General features: G+C 46.3%; 1 protein-coding gene across 4 annotated transcripts in view; it reads right to left on the bottom strand.

Moving 5' to 3' along the window:
- grip2b (glutamate receptor interacting protein 2b) overlaps positions 1-26,576 on the bottom strand; it is a 768,811-nt gene that overhangs the window by 148,440 nt on the left and 593,795 nt on the right. The window lies entirely within an intron of this gene.

Raw genomic sequence — 26,576 nt, 5'->3', positions numbered from 1 at the left:
AAGGTTGCAGCTGCATAAAGTGTTTTTTGACATTATTAGGAGTACTGTGTGCAGTTCTGGTCACTGTATTACAGGAAGGATGCGAAGGCTTTGAAAGTGGGAGGCCAAGGGACAACCTGAGAAAAGTTTATAAAATTCAGAGTCTTCTTCCCGTGATGGAAATGTCAACCACCAGAGGACAAAATTTTAAGGTAAGAAGGGGAAAGTTTAAAGAATATTTGTGAGATAAGTTGTTTCCTTTTTGCAATAGAGCAGTACATGCTGGAACACACTGCTGGGGCAGGAGTCAGAAACAGGTACATCAGGGATGTGTAAGAGGTGTTTAGACTGGTAGGTAACCAGGCAGGGAGTGGAGGGATATAGGCCATGTGCAGGCAAATGGAATCAGTTAAGACTGGCATCACAGTTGTGGGCCAAAGAGCCTGTTCCTGTGCTGTACTGTTTGATATTCTATCTTTTGTGGAGGAAGAAGAGGATTAGAGAATGAATCTGAGCTTCGACTGCTGAAATCAAAGTTAAGGTTTCAGGCAGAAACTCTTCATCGAGACTGAAACTATCTTGCCCCAAAACATCGACAATTAAATTCTTCTCCATAGATACTACCTGATCTGCTGAGTTCCTCCAACATTTTGCGTGTGTTATTCTGGATTCCCAGCATCTGCAGAATTGCTTGTGTTTACTATTCAAGGCTGCTTAAGGCCAGAATGACGGGGGGAAACACCATGGTGTAGCGTAACGAGATCTGTGCGAGAATACAGTCAACAATTTGCAAAGGTGCTTTACAATTCAGAGCAGGATACCACTCACTCCTGAGAATGGGATAATGTGCCCATGGGAATTTTACTGGAATTCTTTGGTAATGTATTTTCTGGGAATGTCAATAACAGCCCAGCAATAATAGTCCACTCCCATGAGGTGTCAGCGGTTTAATTGCAATCTGAGTGAAGAGTTAAAAGGTCACTGAATTCAGCAAGATATATTACAGAAGGGTGTCCAGAATACTTGACTTCATTAGCTGGCGAAGGGAATATAAGAGCAGGGATGTTTAGGAATATAAAACTACTGTTAGCTCACAACTAACTGAAATACTGTGTGCAGTTCTGATTGCGCCACTACTGAAAGTATGTAATTGTGCTCCAGAAGAGATTCACCAGGATGTCGCCTGAGAACAAGAGTTTCTGTCAAGGACAGGATAGATTTGTTGTCTGTGGAATGAGGAGATTCTGGGTAGTGGTACAGAGACGCAAAACTAAGAGGGATATAGGCAGGGCAAAAGAAAAAAACCTTTACCATAACAGAGACCAATATCAAGATTCAAGTTTATAGTACTTATCACATCCACATCGAAAGAAACAGGGAAATGCGTCGTTTGCATTAACAACCAACACAACCAAGGGTGTGCTGGGGGCAGCCCACAAGTGTCACCGCACTTTCTGGCGCCATACCCACAATGCTCGGCAGAACAGCACAGAACACAACAAGCAACAAAATAACGACAGCCAAACAAGCCCCATTCTTCTCTAACAACCACACACATTCACAGTCCCCTAACCCCAAGACAGGCCATCTTTTCCAGCCTCTAGCACACTCGGACACGCAGACAATGGGCCCGGACCCCGAATACTAGGCCTCAAATGCCAGTCTTACAAATTTGCAAAACCAGGGGATCATCAAACCTCCTGGCCACAAGGAACTCAGAAATTCTGTTTCAAGGTGTCTTAAAAGCAGAGGGCAAGGGATGAAAGGAAGGATTGAATATGGGAAAGAAATTCTTCATTCAGAGTATGGGGGGAATCTGGAATCTGTAAGGCAGAGATTCGCACAACTTTTGAGAAGTATTTAACTGAAGACTTGAATTGCCAAGGCCACGTCCTGGGAGATGGTATTAGTACAGGTAGGTACAGTCAACCTGCACTAATCCGACTACCTGTAATCCAGTTCCTTTGATAATCCAGCACTGATTTCAAATTTTCCATGCAAACTGTAATTTCAAATTTCTCGGGACACCCTACCAATCTACTGCACGTTGTTTTGTTTGCGCTACATCTGTTCATGTGTTGGCACGCTCTTGTAAGCACAGACAGGCGATTCCTGCTTGTTTTATTAATATCATTTGCGTGAGGCGTGGCTGCCCGGCACCTGCCAGTGGCAGGGGAGCTGGCAAGTGCTGGGTCAGTCTGCCTTCTCACTCGCCTGTCGGCAGTCACGCACTGCCCTCTGGCATCACCCGGCCCGTGCTCCGTTCTCTTCTGCTTACGACCTCAGATCAAACGTGGCGACCCGCTGAATTTAAGCATATTACTAAGTGGAGGAAAAGAAACTATTGAGGATTCCCTCAGTAACTGCGAGTGAAGAGGGAAGAGCCCAGCGCCGAATCCCCGGCCGCCTGGTGGTTACGTGAAATGTGGCATATAGAAGACTTCCTTTCTCCGACTTCTGTTTCTGCTCACCCAGATGTGCTGCCAGACAGACAGACAGACAGACTTTATTGATCTCAAGGGAAATTGGGTTTCGTTACAGCTGCACCAACCAAGAATAGTGAAGAAATATAGCAATATAAAACCATAATTAATTAAATAATAATAAGTTAATCATGCCAAGTGGAAATAAGTCCAGGACCAGCCTATTGGCTCAGGGTGTCTGACTCTCTGAGGGAGAAGTTGTAAAGTTTGATGGCCACAGGTAGGGATGACTTCCTATGACGCTCAGTGTTACATCTCGGTGGAATGAGTCTCTGGCTGAATGTACTCCTGTGCCTAACCAGTACATTATGGAGTAGATGGGAGTCATTGTCCAAGATGGCATGCAACTTGGACACCATCCTCTTTTCAGACACCACCATCAGAGAGTCCAGTTCTACCCCCACAACATCACTGGCCTTACGAATGAGTTTGTTGATTCTGTTGGTGTCTGCTACCCTCAGCCTGCTGCCACAGCACACAACAGCAAACATGATAGCACTGGCCACCACAGACTCGTAGAACATCTGGTGACCAACATCAACAGTTTTTGAAGAAACTGTTGTGCCAGTTTCAGTACCAGTTCCTGATGCTTCACTCATTTTTCAAGATGAAGATGTTGATGATCCTGACAACCCCACACTTGCAAACATGTAACTTTGCCTGAAGGTATATTAAACGTCTCACTTTAGAAGCTGAAGTGCTCAATTGTTCTGTATAAGTTAATTCCTGTACATTTACCTCTACCCTTTATTTTATCTGTGCCTGTACAGTATATTACTTTATTAAAATTTCACTTGCTACTCATTTAATATTTCTGTTTCATTATTATCTAACTTGTACTGATTTACATGATATTTTAAAGGTATGATGAGGCGGTTAGCTATTGCTTAATATGATCCTTCTGTAATTCGGCATTTTCACTAATCCGGCACTCTGAAGGTCCCAATGGTGCCAGATTATGGAAGGTCAACCTGTACTTAATGGCTGGCATTGACCAGTTGGGCCAAAGGGCCTGATTCCATACTATATGATCCTTTAACACAAATCTGTATGATTCTGAAGCACAATGACTACCATTGCCTCAACCGAGCAGTTACAGGACACGAACCTCCATCGATGACATCTATGACAAAGAGGTTCCCTCAATCCTGAGTGGGATCAAATGCACCCAGTGAAACTACCATTTACTGCAAAACTATGAGCAACACACAAAATGCTAGAGAAACTCCATGGGGGTCAGGCAGCATCAGCCTGCCTGAACAGTTGACATTTCAGGCCAAAACCCTTCATCTGGACTAAAAAACTGGCAGGATAATAGGGGAAACCAGGTGAGGATGAAGATAGGTGAGAGGGGAGCAGGGATGATGTGAGAAGCTAGCAGGGGATATGGAAAAAGTAAAGGGCTGGAGAAGGAGGAATCTAATAGTAGTGGAGAGTAGACCAGGGGAGAAAGAGAAGCAGAAGGGGCAGGTGAGGAGAAGAGAAGGAGTAAGAGGGAAACCAGAAGGGGGAATGGAAAATAGCGAAGAAGGAGGGGGAGAAATTCCTGGATGTTAGAGAAATCAGTGCTCATGCCATCAGGTTGGAGGCTACCCGGATGGAATATGAGGTATTGTTGCTCAGCATGGCAGTAGAGACAAGTCAGAATGGGAATGGAAAACTATGGTACCGCAAATCTGAAAACTATAGAGTACGAGGCTGAGGCACCCTGAATGTTCATTCACAGGTGCTCACGTGTCCTAACATAATGGAACACTTTCTTTCTTAGCTGCTGCCTGACCTTCTGAGTATTTCTAGCATTCTCTGTTTTGACTTAATGTTTCAAGCTTGCAGAGTTTAGCTCTTTGCTTGTTGCCCTCATGATTCAAGGGCTCAAAGAAACTGGGTTGGGCCTGACAAACTGCTGATGTCGTTGAAGTTGGATAGAGGTCTGTCCTGTACAAAGCTAAAACATGACTGATGGAACGTAACACCAGCCAAGACTTACAACATCAAAGTCAAAGTCAATTTGTTATCAAAGTACGTACAGTATACATCACCATATACTACTGTCAGATTCATTTTCTTGCAGGCATTTATTGGAAAATAAAGAAATACAATAAAATTTATAAAAAATATACATAATCAAAGACTGAGGAACAACCAATGTGCAAAAGGCAAAATGTACAAATAAATATAAATACCTCTCCCCCACCTTTTTATTCTGTCTTTCCCCTTCTTTTCTAGAACTGAAGAAGGGACTCAGCCCAAAACGTTTACCGTTTATTCATTTCCACAGATGCTGCCTGAACTACTGAGTTCCTCCAGCATTTTGTGTGTGTTGCTTTGGATTTCCAGAAATTCCAGCAAAATTCCTCATGTTAATAATAATACTGAGAACCTGAATTGTGGACTTTTTAAAGTGAGTCTGAGGGGTGTGAAATGAGTTCAGAGTTGAGTCGAGGTGAGTTAAGTTATCCATGTTAGTTCAAGAGCCTGATGGTTGTAGGGTAATAACTGCTCCTGAATTGGATGGTGTGGGACCTATGGCTCCTGTGCTTCCTGCCTAATGGCGGCAACAGGAAGAGAGCATGGTGTGGATGGTTGGGGTCCTTGATAATGGTCGCTGCTTTCTTCTGGCAGCTCTCATTGTAAATATGTCCAATGGCGAGGAGAGGTTTGCCTGTGATGCACTGAGCTGTATTCACCATCTTGTTGGGTGTCTTGGGTAATGCACCTAAACCGAACACAAAGAAATGGAACAGAGAGTGCACTGGGAACACATAGCAGTTCAGGCAGCGTCAGCAGGGAGAACAAGGCAACTAGTAAGTGAGGGAAACAAGGGTGTTACACTGGGGGGGTGGGGATGGAGAGAACAGAGGTAATGCCCATGATAGGATGCCTGCCAAATCAGTCAAGGTAATAATGACCTTAAACTAGATGAGAAGCTAACAGATGATTCTGCTGGTTATTGATTGTGTAGTCAGAACTTAAGTGTTAGTGCATTTATTTATCGGGCATTAATCTGGCCTAATCAGATCCAAACCCAAAAGTTTACTGGATGTAGGGTCTTGACCCAAAACATTGACAACTCCACCTCCACTACAGATACTGCTCGACCTGCTAAGACCTGACAAGAGTAATCTTCTGTGTTGTCTGGCCGTGCATCGTGGGTATGCTACATTGACGAGAAAATGTTTCTTTTTTATTTGTGAGGTGGTGGGATTTGAGGGTTGATGATCATCCTGCCTTTCGTTTCTGCCGAAGGGTTCTGAAACACTGACTGTACTTTTTTCCATAGATGCTGCCTGGCCTGCTGAGATCCTCTAGCATTTTGTGTGGGTTGCTTGGATTTCCAGCGTCTGCAGATTCTCTCTTGTTTGCCTTTCTTTTCCTTCTTGGTTTCACGGCTACCCAGAGAATTGCAGAATTTCAGAGTTGTATACTTTGACAATAAATGAACCTTTGAAATGGGTGGTGACACGGGGCAGCCCCTAGCATGACCCTAGGTTGTGCTGGTTGTTAACACAAAAGATACATTTCACTATATGTTTTGATGTACATGTGACAAATAAGTCTCAGTCTCTAAGTCTCAATCATTTGCTGGCCCAATCAATAGTGGTGATGAATCAGCAGATAGGAAGAGGATTAAAAATTTTGCTGAGTGTTTCTACAACAACCACTTCACACTCAAAGTCAGCAAAATCATTGACTACAGGAGGAAGAAAAACTGAAGGTCAATGAGGCAGTCCTCATTAGAGAATCAGAGGTGGAGAGGGTCAGTAACTTTAAATTCCTTGGTATTATCATACCAGAGGATCGGTCCTGGGACCAGCACTTAAATGCCATTACAAAGAAGGCACAACAGCTCCTCTACTTTCTCAGATTTTCTGACAATGAAGCAGCCAAATGGTTGCTTGGAGTCTTTACCAGGTCTCACGCAATCCCATTGGTAATGGTCCCCAGCTCTCACATGGCCCTTGTGGCTAAAGGGATCGGGGGTATGGAGAGAAAGCAGGCACAGGGTTCTGAGTTGGATGATCAGCCATGATCATACTGAATGGCGGTGCAGGCTCAAAGGGCCAAATGGCCTACTCCTGCACCTATTTTCTATGTTTCTATGTCTCATGTAATCTCATTGGTCAGGGTCTCTCAACCCTCACGTAATCCCATTGGTCATGGTCCCCAGCTCTCATGTAGTCCTATTGGTCATGGTAATCCCATTGGTCAGGAGACCCCAGCTTTCACGTTATCCCATTGGTCATGGTCCCCAGCTCTCACAAAGTCCCATTGGTCACGGTGCCACAGCTCTCATGTAATCCCGTTGTTCTCAGTCTGCCTACTGTTGTGTAATCCCATTGGTCAGGAGACCCCAGCTTTCACGTTATCCCATTGGTCATGGGGTCCCAGCTCTTGTGTAATCCCATTTGTCATTGTTCCCCCTTTTAAGTGTTAATATTTTGTGCTTCAAATTGTTTTATTACATAAGATTAAAATTTTTCAATTATTTAAATAATATATTTACCTTAGTTTTCTATTTTTGGACTGAATCCTGTGGTACTCTTGCAGTCACAGCCCCTGACTGAAATCTGATCCATGTGTTCCTGTCTGTGCTTCCTACCTCTATCTGTATCAATATAGCATCTCCAGTCCAATACGCCTTAACATGTACCTGTATCTCCACACTGTATCAGACAACATCACACTCCCATGACCAAGACAACATCCAGATCAGTGTTAGACTCTCGAGTGTGGAGGACTAGCTAGTGCAGAGAAAGGCATGGAACTAGAGTTAGAGTTAGGGTTAGGAAACTGTCATCCCATTCCAAGGGACTGAGTCAACAAGGTATGGCCCATTCTATTTCCCAATCTATTAATATATTGATCCTAATAATCTTTCCTTCTGCACTCACTGCGACAGCAGCTCCCTGAAAATAAATTCTGTTTATGAAACTATCTAGAAATCCTAACACACCCAGAGGAGTGAACAATATGCTAAAGGTCTCTGATGTAACTGCCCAGATATTGTACCAAAACTAACTAACTGAGGTAATTTATTGGTAAGTGTGTTTGTAAATGAATAGTATATTCACTTTACAGCATAGAAGGGAGCTATTCAGACCATTTCCTGTCTCAAAGCAGAGCTATCTCATCAGTCCCATTCCTCCCCTTTCTCTTTGGTTCCTTTGTCATCTACCGATGTTAAGGTGTAATATATAGTTGTAGTACATCATTGGGACGTGGGAGAAAACCAGAGCTCCCAGAGGAAATCCATGCAGTCATAGAGGAAACATGCAAACTCCACGCAGACAGCAGTGGAAGTGGCTGCAGCTTTGAGTCAGCAGTTCTACCAGCCACAGTGACCCCTGGTGGAGGGGAAGAGAGCTGCACATTTCTGCGGGGGTGAACTGAGTTCTCTCTGGTGTGCTGACCAGTCTTAATCCCTCAGAAGCCATTACGGGAACAGATTATGTGTTTCTTTTTGGGTGGCATGGAGCCCTCTACAGCCTCAGAGCTGCTGAGACTCAGGTTCAATCCTGACCTCCAGCGCTGTCTGTGTGGAGTTTGCATGTTCTCCCTGTGACTGTGTGGGTTTCCTCCAGGTGTTCTGGTTTCCTCTTACATCCCAACAACATGTGGGTAGGTTAACTGTCTACTGTAAATTATCCCTTAATATAGGTAAAGGGCAAAAAGAATATGTTGTTTTAATTTCCACAAACACGACTGTAAAAATTATACTAAACACATGCCCCCACACCTTGAGTAATAATACTCTGCACTAGGAAAAGGTCATTGGAATAAAGTAACCAGCCCTGTTTTCATTGGTCACTTCTCTTCATTAGATCCTTTAATCCTTTTTTCGCACTAAAAGCAAGTAAAATTCTCTTCAGATGTGCTTGTTACCATGCCATTGCATGAAAAAGTCTCTCAAGAGACTATTTACCATCTTCAGACAGGTGGCCTATTCCTTGCGGGATGTGGTGGGGGGACTGGGAAGTGGAAAAGTGATCTGAGTGGTGTCATGTCTATCTGAGGGAAGTGAACTCACTGAACTACATTGTGAGCACAGCAAAGTTCGTCAGCAAACCAGCCTTCCTTCCTTTGATTCTATCTAAGCTGCTTGCTGCCTCAGGAAACTGGCCAACATAATCAAGAACCCCTCCCATATCAGTTAGACTCTCTTCCCCTGTCTCCAGACAGGCAAAAAAATGGAAAAGCTCGAATGCATGGGCCACCAGGCTCAAGGAGAGCTGCTATCCTCACTGTTATTAGATTGTTGGGTGGATCAATCATATGAACTCTTGATCTCGCAATCTACCTTATGGCCCTAACACTGTCCGTCTACCTGCACAGCACTTTCTCCATAACTATGACACAGCACTCCGTGGCCACGTCATTAGGTACGTCTGTAGACTTGCTCGTTAATTCAAGTATCTAATCAGCCAATCATGTGGTAGCAACTCCATGCATAAAAGTAAGCAGGCATGGTCAAGAGGTTCAGATGTTGTTCAGAGCAAACTTAGGAATGGGGAGGAAGTGTGATCTAAGTGACTTTGACTGTGGGAATAATTGTTGATGTCAGACAGGGAGGTTTAAGTATTTCAGAAACTGTTCATTTCCTGGGATTTTCACACACGGCAGTCAAGTTTACAGAGAATCATGCAAAATATTTTTTAAAATCCAATAATAAGCAGTTCTGTGAGCAAAAACACTTTGTTAGTGAGAGAGGTCGGAGAAGAATGGTCAGACTGGTTCAAGCTGACAGAAAGGTGACAGTAACTGCACGTTGCAACAGTAATGTGTAGAAGAGCGTTTCTCAGTACACAATACATGAAACCTTGAAGTGGATGGGCTACAGCCGCAGAAGACCATGAACACACATTCAATGGCCACTTGATGTACTTCCGTATGGCGTGAACTGTCTAAATGACATGTGAACAAAAGCTTTTCATCCTATGTTTGTGCATGATGTGACTAATAAAATCAATAATGCTATCTACATATCATTTAGAGTACAGCTCAGAATACAAATAAGGACGCAGGGGAGTCTAGGACCAGAGGGCACAGCCTCAGAGTAGAAGGTCATCCCTTTAGAAAGGAGATGAGGAGGAATTTCCTTATCCAGAGGGTGGAGAATCTGTGGCGGCCAAGTCATTGAGTACATTTAAAGCGGAAGTTGATAGATTCTTGATTAGTACGAGCATCAAAGGTTGGGGGAGAAAGTGTGAGAATAGTGTTGAGGGGGTTAATAAATCAGCCAGGATGGAGTGGCAAGCAGACCTAGGGTGCCAAATGGCCTAAATCTACTCCTGTGTCTTATCATCCTGTGAAATAATCAGAATGCAAAATGTAGCTATATTTTAATATCTCAGCATGGTACAATCATATTTAATATACAGCACCCGCAACATTTGTTACAAAACATTGAGATGGCAGAGCACATACATATATTGTTTGGCCCCCAACTTGCCCCACCAGGTCCCAATGTTCCTGGATGGAATTGGGACTGAGCTGGTGTGCAAAATGGCAGCAGGAGTGCAGACGACTGACCGACTTTGGGCTTTGAGATGGAAGTCTGAAATCCTCATCAAAGTCTGAATTCTCTCATGCAAAGCTATCCTCAACTCTATCGGGAAATTTCAGAAATCTTGACAAACTTCCTATGTTGTTTACTCCTGAGAGGGTGGTAAATGATTGTGACGCTGAATCATAAGACCATAGATTCCACAGATTTACCACCCTCTGGCTAAAGAAATTCCTTCTCATCTCTGTTCTAAATGGTCTATTCTGAGGCTGTGCCATCTGGCCCTATACTTTGCTACTACAGGAAACATCATCTGCACAACCGCTCTATCTAGGCATTTCGATACTTAATAGACTTCAATGAAATCCTCCCTCATTCTTCTCAACTAATTCTTCCACAGAAAGCGTGAGATAGCAAGAAGCGAGAAGGATTCAGAGGATTGTAAATTAGCAGAGAGCTGATGTGTCATTAAAGCTAATATAACTCTGCTCCCTCTCATTAACATCCTGTTGCAAAATGGCACTGCCTCAGAGGGATACAAAGCTGTGTTCATTCCGATATTAATTTATTTTTATAAATTCAGAGAAATTGAACCCATGAAAGAGAATCTGAGCCTTGTAAGAAGTGAGCAGTGTTAAAACTGCTCCAGACAATTTTGAAAAGATTATTTCAGAGAACTCTGCAGATGCAGATAGTAGCCCGTTCCGTCAGTAATTCTTTCAATGAGTAAGATCATCCAGCTGCAGTTTGTATAAGCAGTCAGGGACCCATTTCCATCAGTCTCTGACTGAATAGTGGATAAGACAGCCCACAGAAGGCAGAGATGTAACACCATGCTCCCACCAACTGGAATTACGTTTCTGTTAGATTCTAAGACATTTGCAGCCATGAATCTAACCGGAAAACAACATATTGGACAGACATTCTCTGGCAGCCTCAACACTGACCCTATACGTCTGATTGTTCTGACACCAGACCATGGGTCCAATCCTGATCATGGCCCCATTCCAGTCAATTTGGTGGCTCGGTAACAGCCCAGCATCCCTGGCCACCTCTGTGGCAGTGAGGTGAATGACAATTGCCCATGCATTGGATGCAATGGGGTTTCAACCCTGAAACATTAACTCTTTCTCTTTGCACCGATTCCGCCTGACCTGCTGAATGTCTCCAGCATTTTCCATTTTATATTGCATGTGCAGAGTTGTGGCACTGGCCAGTCTATCACAAAAATAAAATCCACCTCACTGTCTGCACTGCCCTGTGCCCCGGGAAAGCAGCTGACATAACCAAAGACCCCTCCCACCCCTCCCCTCCCCTCACCCCTCCCCTCCCTCCCCTCCCCTCCCCCCTCCCCTCACACCCCTCCCCCCCACCCCTCCCCTCCCTCCCCTCCCCTCACACCCCTCCCACCCCTCCCCTCATACCCCTCCCCTCCCTCCCCACCCCTCCCCTCACACAAATGATACACAAGCTTGAGAACACGTACCACCAGGCTCAAAGACAGTTTCTAGCTCTCTCTTATAGACTCTTGAACAGATCTATTGTACGATGCAGATGAATTCTTTATCTCAGAATCTGGCTCATTGTGGCCCTTACACTTTATTGTCCACCTGCTCTGCACCTTCTCTGTAACTGGAACACTACATTCTGCATTCTCAAATTCAAGTTGAAGTTTATTGCAATTCAACCATACACAGGCATACTGCCAAATAAGCAACTTTCCTCTGGACCAAAGTGCACAACACAGTACGTGTAAAACACACCCATTACACAAAGGAATATTACCACTAGGAAATTAACAAGTAGTGTAATAAGCCGCATTTGTGACAGAAGTTAAAAAGTAAACGGTATATTGCTGCTGATGCTTCATCTGTGATGAGACCGGAGTAGTGGCAGGGAGTTCAGCCTGGGAGACAAAGCTTTCTCATCCTAACTGTGTTTGTCCTAATGATATGGTACCTCCCGTCTAATGGTAGTGGGTCATAGTTTTTATGTTTTGTACTATCTTGATTTAATTACATTTGGAATAATCTGTCTGGATGTCACGGAAAATAAAACTATCCACTGCACTTCAACATGTGATGCTAATAAACCAATTACCACTCAAAACAGCCTCTGCACTCCTGTGCACTAATGGTGTAGAGACGTCTGCCACTCCTGTGCACTAATGGTGCAGAGACGTCTGCCACTCCTGTGCACTAGTGGTGTAGAGACGTCTGCCACTCCTGTGCACTAGTGGTGTAGAGACGTCTGCCACTCCTGTGCACTAGTGGTGTAGAGACGCCTGCCACTCCTGTGCACTAGTGGTGTAGAGACGTCTGCCACTCCTGTGCACTAATGGTGTAGAGACCTCTGCACTCCTGTGCACTAATGGTGCAGAGATGTCTGCCACTCCTGTGCACTAATGGTGTAGAGACAACTGCCACTCCTGTGCACTAATGGTGCAGAGACGTCTGCCACTCCTGTGCACTAATGGTGTAGAGACGTCTGCCACTCCTGTGCACTAATGGTGCAGAGACATCTGCCACTCCTGTGCACTAATGGTGTAGAGACGTCTGCCACTCCTGTGCACTAATGGTGTAGAGACGTCTGCCACTCCTGTGCACTAGTGGTGTAGAGACGTCTGCCACTCCTGTGCACTAATGGTGTAGAGACGTCTGAACTCCTGTGCACTAATGGTGCAGAGATGAGCTGAACCTCGTTAGCAAATACACAGAAACCAGTCCTGTTCATTAGGATAGTGTCAAGTGTGAGGTTTAAACACCGGCCTGTGTGGACACAAGAGATTCTGCAGATGCTGGTAGTTCAAAGCAACACTCACAAAATGCTGGAGGAACTCAGCAGGTCAGGCAGAATCTATATTTACTTCCCTCCATATTTCCTTCCAGACTATTGAGTTAGAACACAGAATATTACAACACAGTACAGGCATTCAGCCATGATGTTGTGCTGACTTTTAATATAAACCTTGCCTCCAACATAGCCCTCCATTTTTTGATAATCCACGTGCTTATCAATGAGTTTCTTAAATGCCCCTGATGTACCCGCCTCTTCCTCTCACCTACCATTCTATAAAAAACTTAACCCTGACAACCTCCCCCTCCATTCTTTCCTCCAATCACCTTAAACTTATGGTTCCTCATATTAGCCACTTCTGCCTGGGGAAGAAGTACTTGGCTATCTCCTCAATCTATACCTCTTGTTACCTTGTACAGCCTCTATCAAGTCACCTCTCATCCTCATTTGCTCTAAAAAAAAAGTTAGCTTGCTGACACACACAAAATGCTGGTGGAACACAGCAGGCCAGGCAGCATCTATAGGGAGAAGCGCTGTCGACGTTTCGGGCCAAGACCCTTCGTCAAGACTAACTGAAAGGAAAGATAGTAAGAGATTTGAAAGTGGGGGGAGGGGAAAATGTGAAATGATAGGAGAAGACCGGAGGGGTTGGGGTGAAGCTAAGAGCTGGAAAGGTGATTGGTGAAAGTGATACAAAGCTGGAGAAGGGAAAGGATCATGGGACGGGAGGCCTCGGGAGAAAGAAAGGGGGAGGGGGGAGCACCAGGGGGAGATGGAGAACAGGCAGGGAGATAGGCAGAGAGAGAGAGAGGAAAAAAACCTAAATATATCAGGGATGGGGTAAGAAGGGGAAGAGGGGCATTCATGGAAGTTAGAGAAGTCAATGTTCATGCCATCAGGTTGGAGGCTACCCAGCCGGTATATAAGGTGTTGTTCCTCCAACCTGAGTGTGGCTTCATCTTGACAGTAGAGGAGGCCATGGATAGACATATCAGAATGGGAATGGGACATGGAATTAAAATGTGTGGCCACTGGGAGATCCTGCTTTCTCTGGCGGACAGAGCATAGGTGTTCAGCAAAACGGTCTCCCAGTCTGCGTCGGGTCTCACCAATATATAAAAGGCCACACCGGGAGCACCGGATGCAGTATACCACACCAGCCGACTCACAGGTGAAGTGTCGCCTCACCTGGAAGGACTGTCTGGGGCCCTGAATGGTGGTGAGGCAGGAAGTGTAAGGGCAGGTGTAGCACTTGTTCCACTTACAAGGATAAGTGCCAGGAGGGAGATCGGTGGGAAGGGATGGGGGGGACGAATGGACAAGGGAGTCGCGTAGGGAGCGATCCCTGCGGAAAGCAGAAAGGGGGGGGAGGGAAAGATGTGCTTGGTAGTGGGATCCTGTCGGAGGTGGCGGAAGTTATGGAGAATTATACGTTGGACCCGGAGGCTGGTGGGGTGGTAGGTGAGGACAAGGGGAGCCCTAACTCGAGTGGGGTGGTGGGCGGATGAAGTGAGGGCAGATGTGCGGGAAATGGGAAAGGTGTGTTTGAGAGCAGATTTGATGGTGGAAGAAGGGAAGCCCCTTTGTTTAAAAAAGGAAGACATCTCCTTCATCCTGGAATGAAAAGCCTCATCCTGAGAGCAGATGCGGCGGAGACGGAGGAATCACGAGAAGGGGATAGCATTTTTGCAAGAGACAGGGTGGGAAGAGGAATAGCCCAGGTAGCTGTGAGAGTCTGTAGGCTTATAGTAGATGTCAGTAGATAAGCCGTTTCCAGAGATGGAGACAGAAAGATCAAGAAAGGGGAGGGAGGTGTCGGAAATGGACCAGGTAAATCTGAGGGCAGGGTGAAAGTTGGAGGCAAAGTTAATGAACTCGAGCTCAGCATGCGTGCAGGAGGCAGCGCCAATGCAGTCATCGATGTAGCGAAGGAAAAGAGGGGGACCTCCCGTCCCATGATCCTTTCCCTTCTCTAGCTCTGTATCCCTTTTGCCAATCATCTTTCCGGCTCTCAGCTTCACCCCACCCCCTCTGGTCTTCTCCTATCATTTTGCATTTCCCCCTCCCCCTCTTACTTTCAAATCTCTTACTATCTTTCCTTTCAGTTAGTCCTGACGAAGGGTCTCGGCCCGAAACGTTGACAGTGCTTCTCCTTATAGATGCTGCCTGGCCTGCTGTGTTCCACCAGCATTTTGTGTGTGTTGCTTGAATTTCCAGCATCTGCAGATTTCCTCGTGTTAGCTTGCTGAACCTATTCTCATAAGGCATGCAAAGCATTTTGTGTGTGATTTGTGGAGCTGTTTTTCTCGATAAAATTACTTTGATAAACTTAATTTGAGATTGTTAGTGGGATGGACTTTCAAACTCTCTACTGAAGCTACATTGCACTCACTAGTTTTTAACCAAAACTCAGTGCAAAAGTGTATGCAACATCCCATGACCCCATGCTCACCTGTGTGTGGCTGGCAGTCGCTGCTGACTGGGGGTGTGGGAGGAGAGTCCACGGCAGGAAGTCCTTCCCACTGTGGGCACCCCTCCTGTTAGTTATATGCATTGCCCAAAAGCAGCACATCCTTCATTAAAAGAGGAAAACGGGGACTTTTCCAAGCCTCCAAACCTGGGCAAATAAGAATTTAGCACTCTGTTCCCAATGTCCGAACGGTATTGATTCGATCATGAGAATTGGCTTGCGGCTGATTGATCAGCCAGGTATCGATTAGCCTCCCACATGCAGGAGGTTCTCTTTACAGAGGTGGGCTTTCGAGTGTGCATGCTTCCGTCTCTGCGGGTTTGGGACGTTGTTCTTGTACTATAAGTTACCCACGTGAACCATCACTAACATGACTCAATAAAAAATGTTTAATCATACTATTCCATTGTCGTTCTTGCTCCAGTCCCAAATCCTGGCACTCAAATGCATAACACAAACCTCTTTCTAATGTACACACAGAAATTTCATTTTGTTGACAGCAGCAAACTCATCAGTCTACAGATGACATGACTGATAGTCCCAGCACACAGACACGGAGATTAGGTCCTTGCACGCACACTGACAGGCAGAGGATATGAAAGCTCATAGAAGCCTCCCACAGCATGCTAATTACTCTCCTGCTATTGAGGAAATGTAATATGGTTTGCTTCCCCAACACTGATGTCACCTGGAGATTTTCAGGCTCCTGTCTTTCAATCAGATTTCAGATTCATTTCTGGTTTTTTGGATCTCGGACCCACCAGATTTATCCATCAGTTCTCATGAGCGATTGTGGATGAGCTTGAACTGAACCGGCAGAAAGATCACTTCCTTCCCCCCCCCCCCCCCCCACCACCCCGCCACCCTCTCACGATTAGACCCCAGTGCATACGCCCAGATCTCACCCAGCTTCCTCACACTCAATCTCCAGCCAACAACCCCTACACCCCTCATTGCATTCTTCACCTCACACCCATCCGTGCTCTTCCACCCCTGTAGAGACAGAGCCTAAACAAGGCTTCATCCTAACAACTTCACCATTCATGACCACGTGTACCCAGATCTCACCCTGACCCACCCTGACATAGGTTTGATAGCCTGAAAGGCCTGTTGCTCTTATGCAAAACCCCAACTCAGACACCACTTGCTCCGTTGAACCCAGACTTTTAGGTCCCCAACACATTCCCTCACTAACCTGCCTATCTTTGGCTGTCTCCACTACCAGGCTGAGGCTAAACATAAACTAGCACCTCATATTCCACCTACGCAGCTGACGACCCAACAGCATGAACATCGACTCTTCCACTTTCAGGTAACCCGCTCCCCATCTCTCAACCTGCTCTCCTATCAGATTCCTTCTTCTTCAGCCCTTTATCTTTTTCAGTCTATCACCTCCCAGCTTCCCATTTCAGTCCCCCAGTCCCCGACCCATTCACCTTCCCCCTCACCAGGTTTGACCTACCACCTGCCAGTTGGCGCTCCTCTCCCCCTTCTCATGACGGATGCCAGTGAGATTAAACCTGATTTGATTCTTATTCTAGCTACACTCTCCCCTACCCGACCTTTTTTTCTAGTCCTGATGAAGGGTCTCGGCCTGAAACGTCGACTGTAAGGAATACAGTCCCCTCCTTTACACCCAGCCCATGTTGACCTGTCCATACCCTATACCAATCCATCAAGCCAGAATCTTCCACTCATGATCCAGTGAAGAACCACCCCAACTCTATCTGCTCCTGGCCAACTGCCTGGCCTTCAGGGGGTGTGAACCCAAGTCATCGCCACCACAAGCCTCGGTCCTCTCCTCATACGGATGTGGTACTGGCTGGCTCGCTCTCCACACGGATTCCGTCACCAAGCGCGCATACCATCCGTCCTCTCCTGTACCCAACTAACCACCCACAACCCACCTCCACCCTCCATCCATCCCTACTCTAACCATCTCCCCCTCATCCAATCACGCCCCACAGTCATCCCCACCCTCACAACTCACACCAACCCCCACCCTAACACCAACATTGAGCACACTCACCTAACCACACCCTGGACTCATCCTCACTCTAACCCCACACATGCCAGCATACCCAGCCACATCCTACATTACTCCTTCTCTAACCCCACACCACTCACCCCAACCCACCTGATCACATCTACCCCACACCACTCCTGCAACCACCTTAACCATAGCCCACACTCATCCCAGCTCTACCTCCCCCTCACCTATCTACTCCCCACATTCATGCCCACACCCTTGCCCTACACTAACTCGTACACCATACGCTAACTTACCCACACCCTGTTAGAATCCAGTTCCTCCTCTCAGAGATCTAAACCTCACCCAGCCTCCCCCGCACAGAAGCCAGCCCAGATCCCACACTCACAGCTGTCTGCTCAGAAGCCAACACACATACTCACTGTCCTAGACTTCAGCTCACTCCTCTGCCCTCAGACTCCACCCCACATTCAACTCCATGTACTCAGACTCCATTAGAGCGCGTCCCACACTCACCCCCTGTGATGTCACCCTACAATGCCCCTAACCCACATGTAGCCACTTCTCAATGTGTGTGCTCGAGGACCAGCCTCGGTACTAAGCCCAAAAGTTGGGCCAAGCAGCATTCCCCTTCCTACTCAGGGGTCCTCCTCCTGTTGGACATTCCCCACAGCTTCTCTGTCTGAACCGAATCTGAATCAGGATTTTCATCGCTGTCGTACGTTGTGAAATTTGTTGTTTTGCGGCAGCAGTACAGTGCGATACATAAAAAATGACTGTTACAGTAAGAAATGTATAACAAACAGAAGTATTGCAAAAAGGGAGCAAAAAAAGGTAGTGTTCATGGATTCACGGTCCATTGAGAAATCTGATGATGGAGGGGGAGAAGCTGTTCCTGAAATGTTGAGTTTGTCCTCAGACTCCTGTACCTCCTCCCTGACAGTAGCAATGAGAAGAGGGCATGTGCTGGGTGGTGGGGTCCTTAATGATGGATGCTGCCTTCTTGAGGCATTACCTTTTGAAGGTGCCCTCACTGCCAAGGAGGCTGGTGCCCATGATGGAGCTGACCGAGTTTACAGCCCTCCGCAGACTTTTCCAATCCTGTGCTCTGGAGCCTCCATACCAGATGATGATGTAACCAATCCAAATCCTCTCCACAGAACATTTATAGACATTTACTATTTGATTTCAATATCCCTTCATGTGATACAATGTCAGCTTCAATTGATTATACCACTTATTACATAAAAACAGGCATTAATATAGTGCCTTTTTAAAGCCCGGACGATGCATACCACTCTTTACTAATATTAGTTGCTCAAAATCCCAGTAGCCAATGGGGGATTTATTAAAACAGCAGAATAACCAACAAAGCTACTTTAACACAGAGAGTATTTTGCAACAAGGTACAAGTAAATGGTACTGTGCAAAATCTTAGGTACATATACAGTATTTAGCCAGGGTTTCCAATACTTTTGCACAGAACTGTATTTGTCAACGTGGAGCAGACAGCGAGTTGGTAAATCTGCTGGGAGGAAAGGAAGTTGGGAATGGAGAGGATTTGAGTGCCGTGGGTAGGGTGTGGGACAGGTGGCAGAGAAGGAGTGCTAGGGACAGGGGGTTACACAGGTGCAGACACACCCAGCCCCAAGACACCAGGCAAGTTCATTTGATTCTAAACAATTGGTTTATTGATCATCACAGAACGTCTCTCTGGTGCTTCCTGCTCCCTCCCCTTTCCCTTCCCCTTTTCCCAACAATAATTCCCCTCTCCCTGCCTCCTTCCCATTCTCAGTCCACATTAGAACCCCTTATCAGAATCAGGTTTATCTTCACTCACATATGTCATAAACTTAGTTTTTACTACAGCACTGTGCAAAAGTCTTAGGCATCCTAGCTATATACACAGTACCTACAAAAAGTGTTCACCCCTTGGAAGTTTTTATGTTTTATTATTTTATAACATTGAATCAGAGTGGATTTAATTTTTTTTGACACTGATCAACAGAAAAAAATACTCTTTCATGTCGAAGTGAAAACAGATCTCTACAAAGTGATCTACGGTAAATCAATTACAGATATAAAACACAAAACAATTGATTGCATAAGCATTCACCCCCTTTAATAGGACACACCAAATCATTACTGGTGCAGCCAATTGGTTTTAGAAGGCACATAATTAATTAAATGGAGATCACTGTGTGCAGTCAAGAAGTTTCAATTTATTGTACTAAAAATATACCTGTATCTGGAGGTCCAACTGCTAGTGAGTCAGTATCCTGGCAAAACTATATCATGAAGACAAAAGATCACTCCAGGCAACTCCATGAAAAGGTTATTGAAAAGCACAGGTCAGGAGGTGGATACAAGAAAATTTCCAAATCATTCCATATCCCTTGGAGTACTGTTTAGTCAATCATCAAAAAATGTGAAGAATATGGCACAGCTTTAAATCTGCTTAGAGCAGGCCATCCACAAATCCCCAGTGAACATGCAAGAAAGGGACTAGTGACGGAGGCCACCAAGACACGTATGACAATTCCGGAGGAGTTACAAACTTCAGTGGCTGAGATGGGAGAGACTGTGCATTCAACATCTGTTGCCTGGGTGCTTCACCAGTCACAGCTTTATGGGAGAGTGGCAAAGGGAAAGCCACTGTTGAACAAGACTCACGTGAAATCTCAGATAGAGTTTGCCAGAAGTCATGTGGAAGACTCTGAAGTTAGATAGAAGTTTCCATGGTCTGATGAAACCAAAATTGAGCTTTCTGGCCATAGACTAAACACTATGTTTGGCGTAAGCTGTGGGGATGCATCACTGCTGCAGGATCTAGAAGGCTTGTGAAGGTAGAGGGCAAAATGAATGCAGCAAAATACAAGGAAATCTTGGGAAAAAAACCTGATGCAGTTTGCAAGAGAACTGTGGCCTGGGAGAAGATCTGTTTTCCAGCAAGACAATGATCCCAAGCATAAAGCCAAGCTACACAGGAATGGCTTAAAAACAACAAGGTTAATGTCCTGGAGTGGCCAAGTCAGAGTCCAGACCTCAATCCAATGAGAATTTGTGGCTGGACTTGAAAAGAGCTGGTCACTCACGATTTCCACGCAACCTGACAGAGCTTGAGCAATTTTGTAAAGAAGAATGGTGAAAAATTGTAGTGTCCAGATGTGCAAATCTGATAGAGACCTGTCCACACAGATTCAAGGCTGTAATTGCTGCCAAAGGTGCATTGACTAAATACTGACTTGAAGGGGGTGAATACTTATGCAATCAATTATTTTGTGTTTTATATTTGTAATTAATTTAGATCATTTTGTAGAGATCTGCTTTCACTTTGACATGAAAGTGTCTTTTTCTGTTGATGAGTGTCCAAAAAGCCAAATTAAATCCACTGTGATTCAATGTTGTGAAACAATAAAACATGAAAACTTCCAAGGGTTGAATACTTTTTATAGGCACGGTATGTGCCTAAGACTTTTGTGGAGTACTGTAGTTCAAGTGTCATTTCCAAGACTTGAAGAGAATAAACTACACCCAGCACTATGATGTAGTATTGAGAGACAGCAGCACGCTGAGAAGCTCTACTTTTCAATTTAATAGAGGTTCTGTTTACAATCTCATGAAAATCCCACAGCTCAGTTCCAAGAAAAGACTGCCCATTATTCACTCAACTTAACCCTTCACTTTCTGATGGTCACAGCCAATGCTGTGACCTTGCTGTAACGCAGGCTGTTCCGAACACCTGTCTTGAGGACGTGCCAACATAAGATCAAGCTCCCACATTACTAAATTCAGAAGTTTGATGTACATATACATTTGTTCCCTGAACAACAGAACTAGTTTCGCTTCCCCTTGACTTTTAGTAATTATTCCTTCTTATCAATCATATGTGTTTTCAATGTCATTCAGAGGCTGTGAAAAGATCTACTGTACAATCCCCCAGGTACTAAAACATTGCTGCCAATCACACTCAGTTATTAGGTATCATATGAGTTAGTTTTGCTGACTTTCCTGCTGTTTTAGGTAATGGCACAGCCTCTGTAACATTTCTCTATAAAGACTGACAGGTGCAGTCTGATCCTAACCCTGTATCAACAGGCATTCATATGGCCCTTTAAAATGGCTCCATGTTCTCCAAAGTTTGGAAGACTGAGAGATTGGATTAAAAAATGAATAATTTGGCAGATTGGAAGCAGGGAGAATGTTTCTCGTAACTGAGGAGTGTAGGACCAGGAAGCATTGGGACACAGCAGCGTCACAGTTAGTGAGATGCTTTACAGCATCGACTGTAAGACCGGGCTTCAATTCCCACCACTGTCAGTAATGAATTTGTACTTTCTTCCTGTGACCGTGTGGGTTTCCTCCGGGTGCTCCAAACTCCTCTCACATTCCGAAGATGTACGGGTTAGGGTTAGTGAGATGTTGCCTGCTGTGTTGGCACCGGAAGCACGGTGACACTTGTGGGCTGCCCAGCTCAATCCTCTCTGATCTGACACAAGCAACACGTTTCAATGTACGTATGACATCTTTAAAAATCTCTTTGGCAAGCTGTCTGAGACTGAGAGGAGGAAAGATTTCTTCACTCAGAGGGAGGTTAATCTCTCAAATTCTCTGTCCTATGGAGCTGTGGATGCTCCAATATTGCATTCATTTGAAACACTCAGTGGAAAGTGTACAGCAATGGCACTTGGATAAATTATCAGCCATGATCTTAATGGACAGCAGAACAAGTTCAGCATAATCAGTAGGAAAGGAAACTTCTCAGTGAGAAACTACAAATATGGACATGCAAGATACCGCAGGTGCTGGAATCTGGAGCCACACAATCTGGGTCATACAGAGCCCATCAAGAGAAATGAACAGTTGATGCTTCAGGTCGAGACACTTCATCTGAATAGAAAGCTAAAGTGGAGACAGCAAGAATATAAAAGTGTACAGGGCAGGGGTGGGGCAAGAGCTGGCAGGTGACAGCTGGATCCAGGTGAGGAGGGGTGATAGGCAGATGGAGGAGGGACGGGTGGAACTAGTGACAGAGGCTGGAAGATGGTGAAATCTGATGGGAAGGAAGGTGGAGCAGGGAAATGAATAAGGGATATTATTTTGTAAGTTATTAAATTATTAACTGTTAAGTTATTAGAACATGGGAAATCGATTCAGAATGTTTGGTCCTGGAAATGAGGAATGAGTGGAGGAGGGGTGTAGAGACTTGCAGAGGTGAGAGTGGCAAGAGGGGGTGTATGATTTGGAGAGTTTAACGTGTATCAGGCCCGAACCCACCACCAGGACTGGGAAAATGAACTTGCTTTCAGTTGCAGCGATAGGAAGATGGAGCGAGGGAACTGGGGTCCCACAGATGCAGAGGGAGCGAGGGAACTGGGGTCCCACAGATGCAGAGGGAGCGAGGGAACTGGGGTCCCACAGACGCAGAGGGAGCGAGGGAACTGGGGTCCTACAGATGCAGAGGGAGCGAGGGAACTGGGGTCCCACAGTCACAGAGGGAGCGAGGGAACTGGGGTCCCACAGATGCAGAGGGAGCGAGGGAACTGCAGTCCCACAGTCGCAGAGGGAGTGAGGGAACTGGGGTCCCACAGTCACAGAGGGAGCGAGGGAACTGGGGTCCCACAGTCACAGAGGGAGCGAGGGAACTGGGGTCCCACAGATGCAAAGGGAGCGAGGGAACTGGGGTCCCACAGACGCAGATGGAGCGAGGGAACTGGGGTCCCACAGATGCAAAGGGAGCGAGGGAACTGGGGTCCCACAGACGCAGAGGGAGCGAGGGAACTGGGGTCCCACAGACGCAGAGGGAGCGAGGGAACTGGGGTCCCACAGATGCAAAGGGAGCGAGGGAACTGGGGTCCCACAGATGCAAAGGGAGCGAGGGAACTGGGGTCCCACAGTCACAGAGGGAGCGAGGGAACTGGGGTCCCACAGATGCAGAGGGAGCGAGGGAACTGGGGTCCCACAGATGCAAAGGGAGCGAGGGAACTGGGGTCCCACAGTCACAGAGGGAGCGAGGGAACTGGGGTCCCACAGATGCAGAGGGAGCGAGGGAACTGGGGTCCCACAGACGCAGAGGGAGCGAGGGAACTGGGGTCCCACAGATGCAGAGGGAGCGAGGGAACTGGGGTCCCACAGATGCAGAGGGAGCGAGGGAACTGGGATCCCACAGACGCAGATGGAGCGAGGGAACTGGGGTCCTACAGACGCAGAGGGAGCGAGGGAACTGGGGTCCCACAGACGCAGAGGGAGCGAGGGAACTGGGGTCCCACAGACGCAGAGGGAGCGAGGGAGTGTGTGGTCCTGGAATGCTGGAGGGAGTGAGTAGTCCTGAAGCAGTTGAGGGAGGGTGGATGCTGGGGACCCAGAGCAACAGAGGGAGAGCTGGTGCCACGGTCTAAGAGTGTCAGAGAGAGTGCCCATACTGGGGAAAGGAAGCATGAGGTTGCAGAATAGTAGAGGCAGTGTGGGAACGAGGTCCTGGAATGGTAAAGGAGGTACCAGAGCCAGGGTCCTGCAGGGGTAGAGGGACCGAGTGGTCTAAGAGGAGTAAAGGGAACACTGGAATCCGCACCCATGAGCTGTCCAACCATGGAGATTTCCGAACAATCGGGCAGCCGATTATCAGCTTCCCTGAATTCATTTAGGATCTGGTTGCGGGAATCCCAATTCTGATTTCCGACAACATCGGCTGTTTTGTGGGCATTCTGTGCTGGTCGAGAAGCATGGCGACATTTGCTTGTTGCCCCCAGCACATCTTTGGACTGTGTTGGTCATTGACACATGTTCAAAGTTCAAAGATGCATTTTACTGCAATGTATCGATGTTTCGATGTATAGGCGACCGATAAAGCTATCCTTAATCTCACTGCCAACAGGTCAGAATCAGACCGAGTGCCTCCCTACTGTAGCTCAGGGAATGGAACTGCAACTCGAGTCCCCAGGGTCGCCACTTGGACCTACAGTAACTTATTTCCTAAGTTGAGCAACAAATAATCGACTGGAGGAACTCAGTAGGTCGAGCATGGGGGTTGTGGAGGTGGGGGAGCAATTGTTGAAACTTCTGGTCACAACCCTATACCAGGACTGGGAGGAGAAAGAGGAAATGGGGGAGTGGTGAGGTATGAGTCCAAGGTGAGGCGGACCGATGAGGGGTGAAGGTCGAGATATATTGGGGAGGGGGGAGGTGTGGAGTTAGGAGACAGGGGCAGGTGGGTGGTGGATGTAGGCAGACAATAAAAAGAGAGGCAGGGAAGATTGAAGGAGCTAGAAGGAGACAAGGAGGAACAGAAACGTCTAGCACAGCTGGAATGATAACGGGAACCGTTTGGGGAGAAGTGTGTGGCAGAAAGAATCAGAACCAGATGGGATAATGGAAGAGGCAGGATGGGGAGGGAGCCTGTGGGTGAACTTTGTGTGTATGAGGGAGAGGGGGCCATAAAGAGGACATAAGAGAACATGGGGAATACCGGAGAGCAATAGAAAATACACCAGAAGGAAGGGTTAACCTAAAACTGGAAAACTCGATGTTCATGCCATTCTGTTGTAAACTACCCAAGCAGAAGCTGAGGTATTATTCCTCCACCCTGGGGCTCTCCCTAGGAAGAGGCTTTGACGCGGCAAACAACGATATGATGGAGGAACTCTGCAGGTTAAGCAGCAACTGTATTGTTAATGTTTTGCATTGAAACCCTGGGTGCTTTCCTCCCATAGATTCAGAGTGGCCCTTTTCTCCAGCAGGTCACTTGCTGCGCCAAATTCCAGTGTCTGCCGTCTCCTGCGATTCCATTGACGCGGCATGCAACGCGGAGCTCAGGGTGGCAGATGGAGCCTGCTTTCCTCTTATTGGTCACTGAGCTCATCCATTCACATTGGCCCATCTTCCCTAACCAATGGAAATCACACCTTCTGCTAGCTCAGTGGGTGATTGCTGTCAATCACTCAGTCAGCTCAATGCTTTTGTGATTAAAGGATGGAGGTAAACACAACGCATGAAAGGTTCTGATGAAAGGTCATTAATCTGAAACATTGCAATGCTGCCTAGCCTGCTACATTCAGCAATATTCCGTTTTTCTGTGTTTCAGATTTCTAGAATCTGCATTTTTTTTGTTTTCAGTTTCGATTCACATTACACGGAAGACTCTTCCCCCAAGTTGCTCAAAGTAGGATTAATCTTCCATTCCTGAAGAATAAGGCCATAAATAAATAATCCAGCAAGAGCTGGATCAGGCCATTCAGCCCATTGAGTCCCTTCTGCCATTCAATCATGGCAGATTTATTATCCCTTTCAATCTCATTGTTCTCCTCCCTTCTCCCATAACCTTTGATTTGAGGCCATCCTGGAGGAACAGCAACCCTCCCTGGCATCAGAGAGATGGGAAGGTGTGAATACTGTTCATTGCTTTCTGTTTGCAAAATAGCAGTACAAATCCATTAATTACAACCCAAGCTGTCCATCAGCAGTATTGAAGGAGTCATTGACAATACTGTCAAACATACCTACTCTCCAATAACCTGTTCCCGAGACCCTGCTTAGGAATTACTAGGGCCTACTTGTCTATGGACTCTATTGCTCCACGTATGTATAAACAACAATATCAGATGTAACATGAGAGTTGCTGCCCTCGGCAACAGGCAGAATTTAGGTAAGTATGGATTCATGGAGTCCAGGTGATTGGTGGTCCATCGTATCCAACGATGAGTTAGATCTGTGCAGTTCTTGTGCATTCAAAGGCAGCTGGTGAGTCCAAATTGTGATAGATCTGGATATCTACAATAAGGACATGGAAACTGTCCTTTGTCTGGTAGTGGAGCCACTGTGAATACTTTATTCTTCGTTGGCCAGTGACTAGTTCTGCCTGGAGCCTGTCCTCTAGGTTGTTGTGAGTGAGTCTAACCAAGGCTCGCCAGCCACTCTGCGCACTGAACTGCGCGAAGGAACTTGTGCGGGAGAGTTTGTAAAGTGGAAAAGCCATTGCACTGTGACAGTTCCACTCTCTCGCCCTCAAGTTCAGGTCCGGTAATATGACTAGTCATCACAACTGGGGTCATCCTCGGTTGCGGTGGATGACCATGGCTTCTTCTGTGCCTCGTCATGCCCTTCGGTCTCCACAGAGCACTGCAGAAACGCCGTACTGGCCAATAGATCCCACTGTTGATCTCATCCACCCAGTCTGCCAGAGCTGACTTCACATGGACTCTGGGTAAAACTGAGGTTAATGGCATTAAGGCACAAATATCCCAATGGTTGGAGTTATACCCCACAGAGAGGAGGATGCTTGTGTGTCTGTTTAAGGTCAATCATATCAGCCTCAGGACACCCCAATATGAGTTCCTCAGGGAAATGTCTTGGATCCAA

Source organism: Hemitrygon akajei, chromosome 19 (genome assembly GCF_048418815.1).
Source record: "Hemitrygon akajei chromosome 19, sHemAka1.3, whole genome shotgun sequence".
NCBI classification, from domain to species: domain Eukaryota; kingdom Metazoa; phylum Chordata; class Chondrichthyes; order Myliobatiformes; family Dasyatidae; genus Hemitrygon; species Hemitrygon akajei.
The sequence above is the reverse complement of the archived record's forward strand: the minus strand, read 5'-3'. Positions and strand labels throughout refer to the sequence as shown.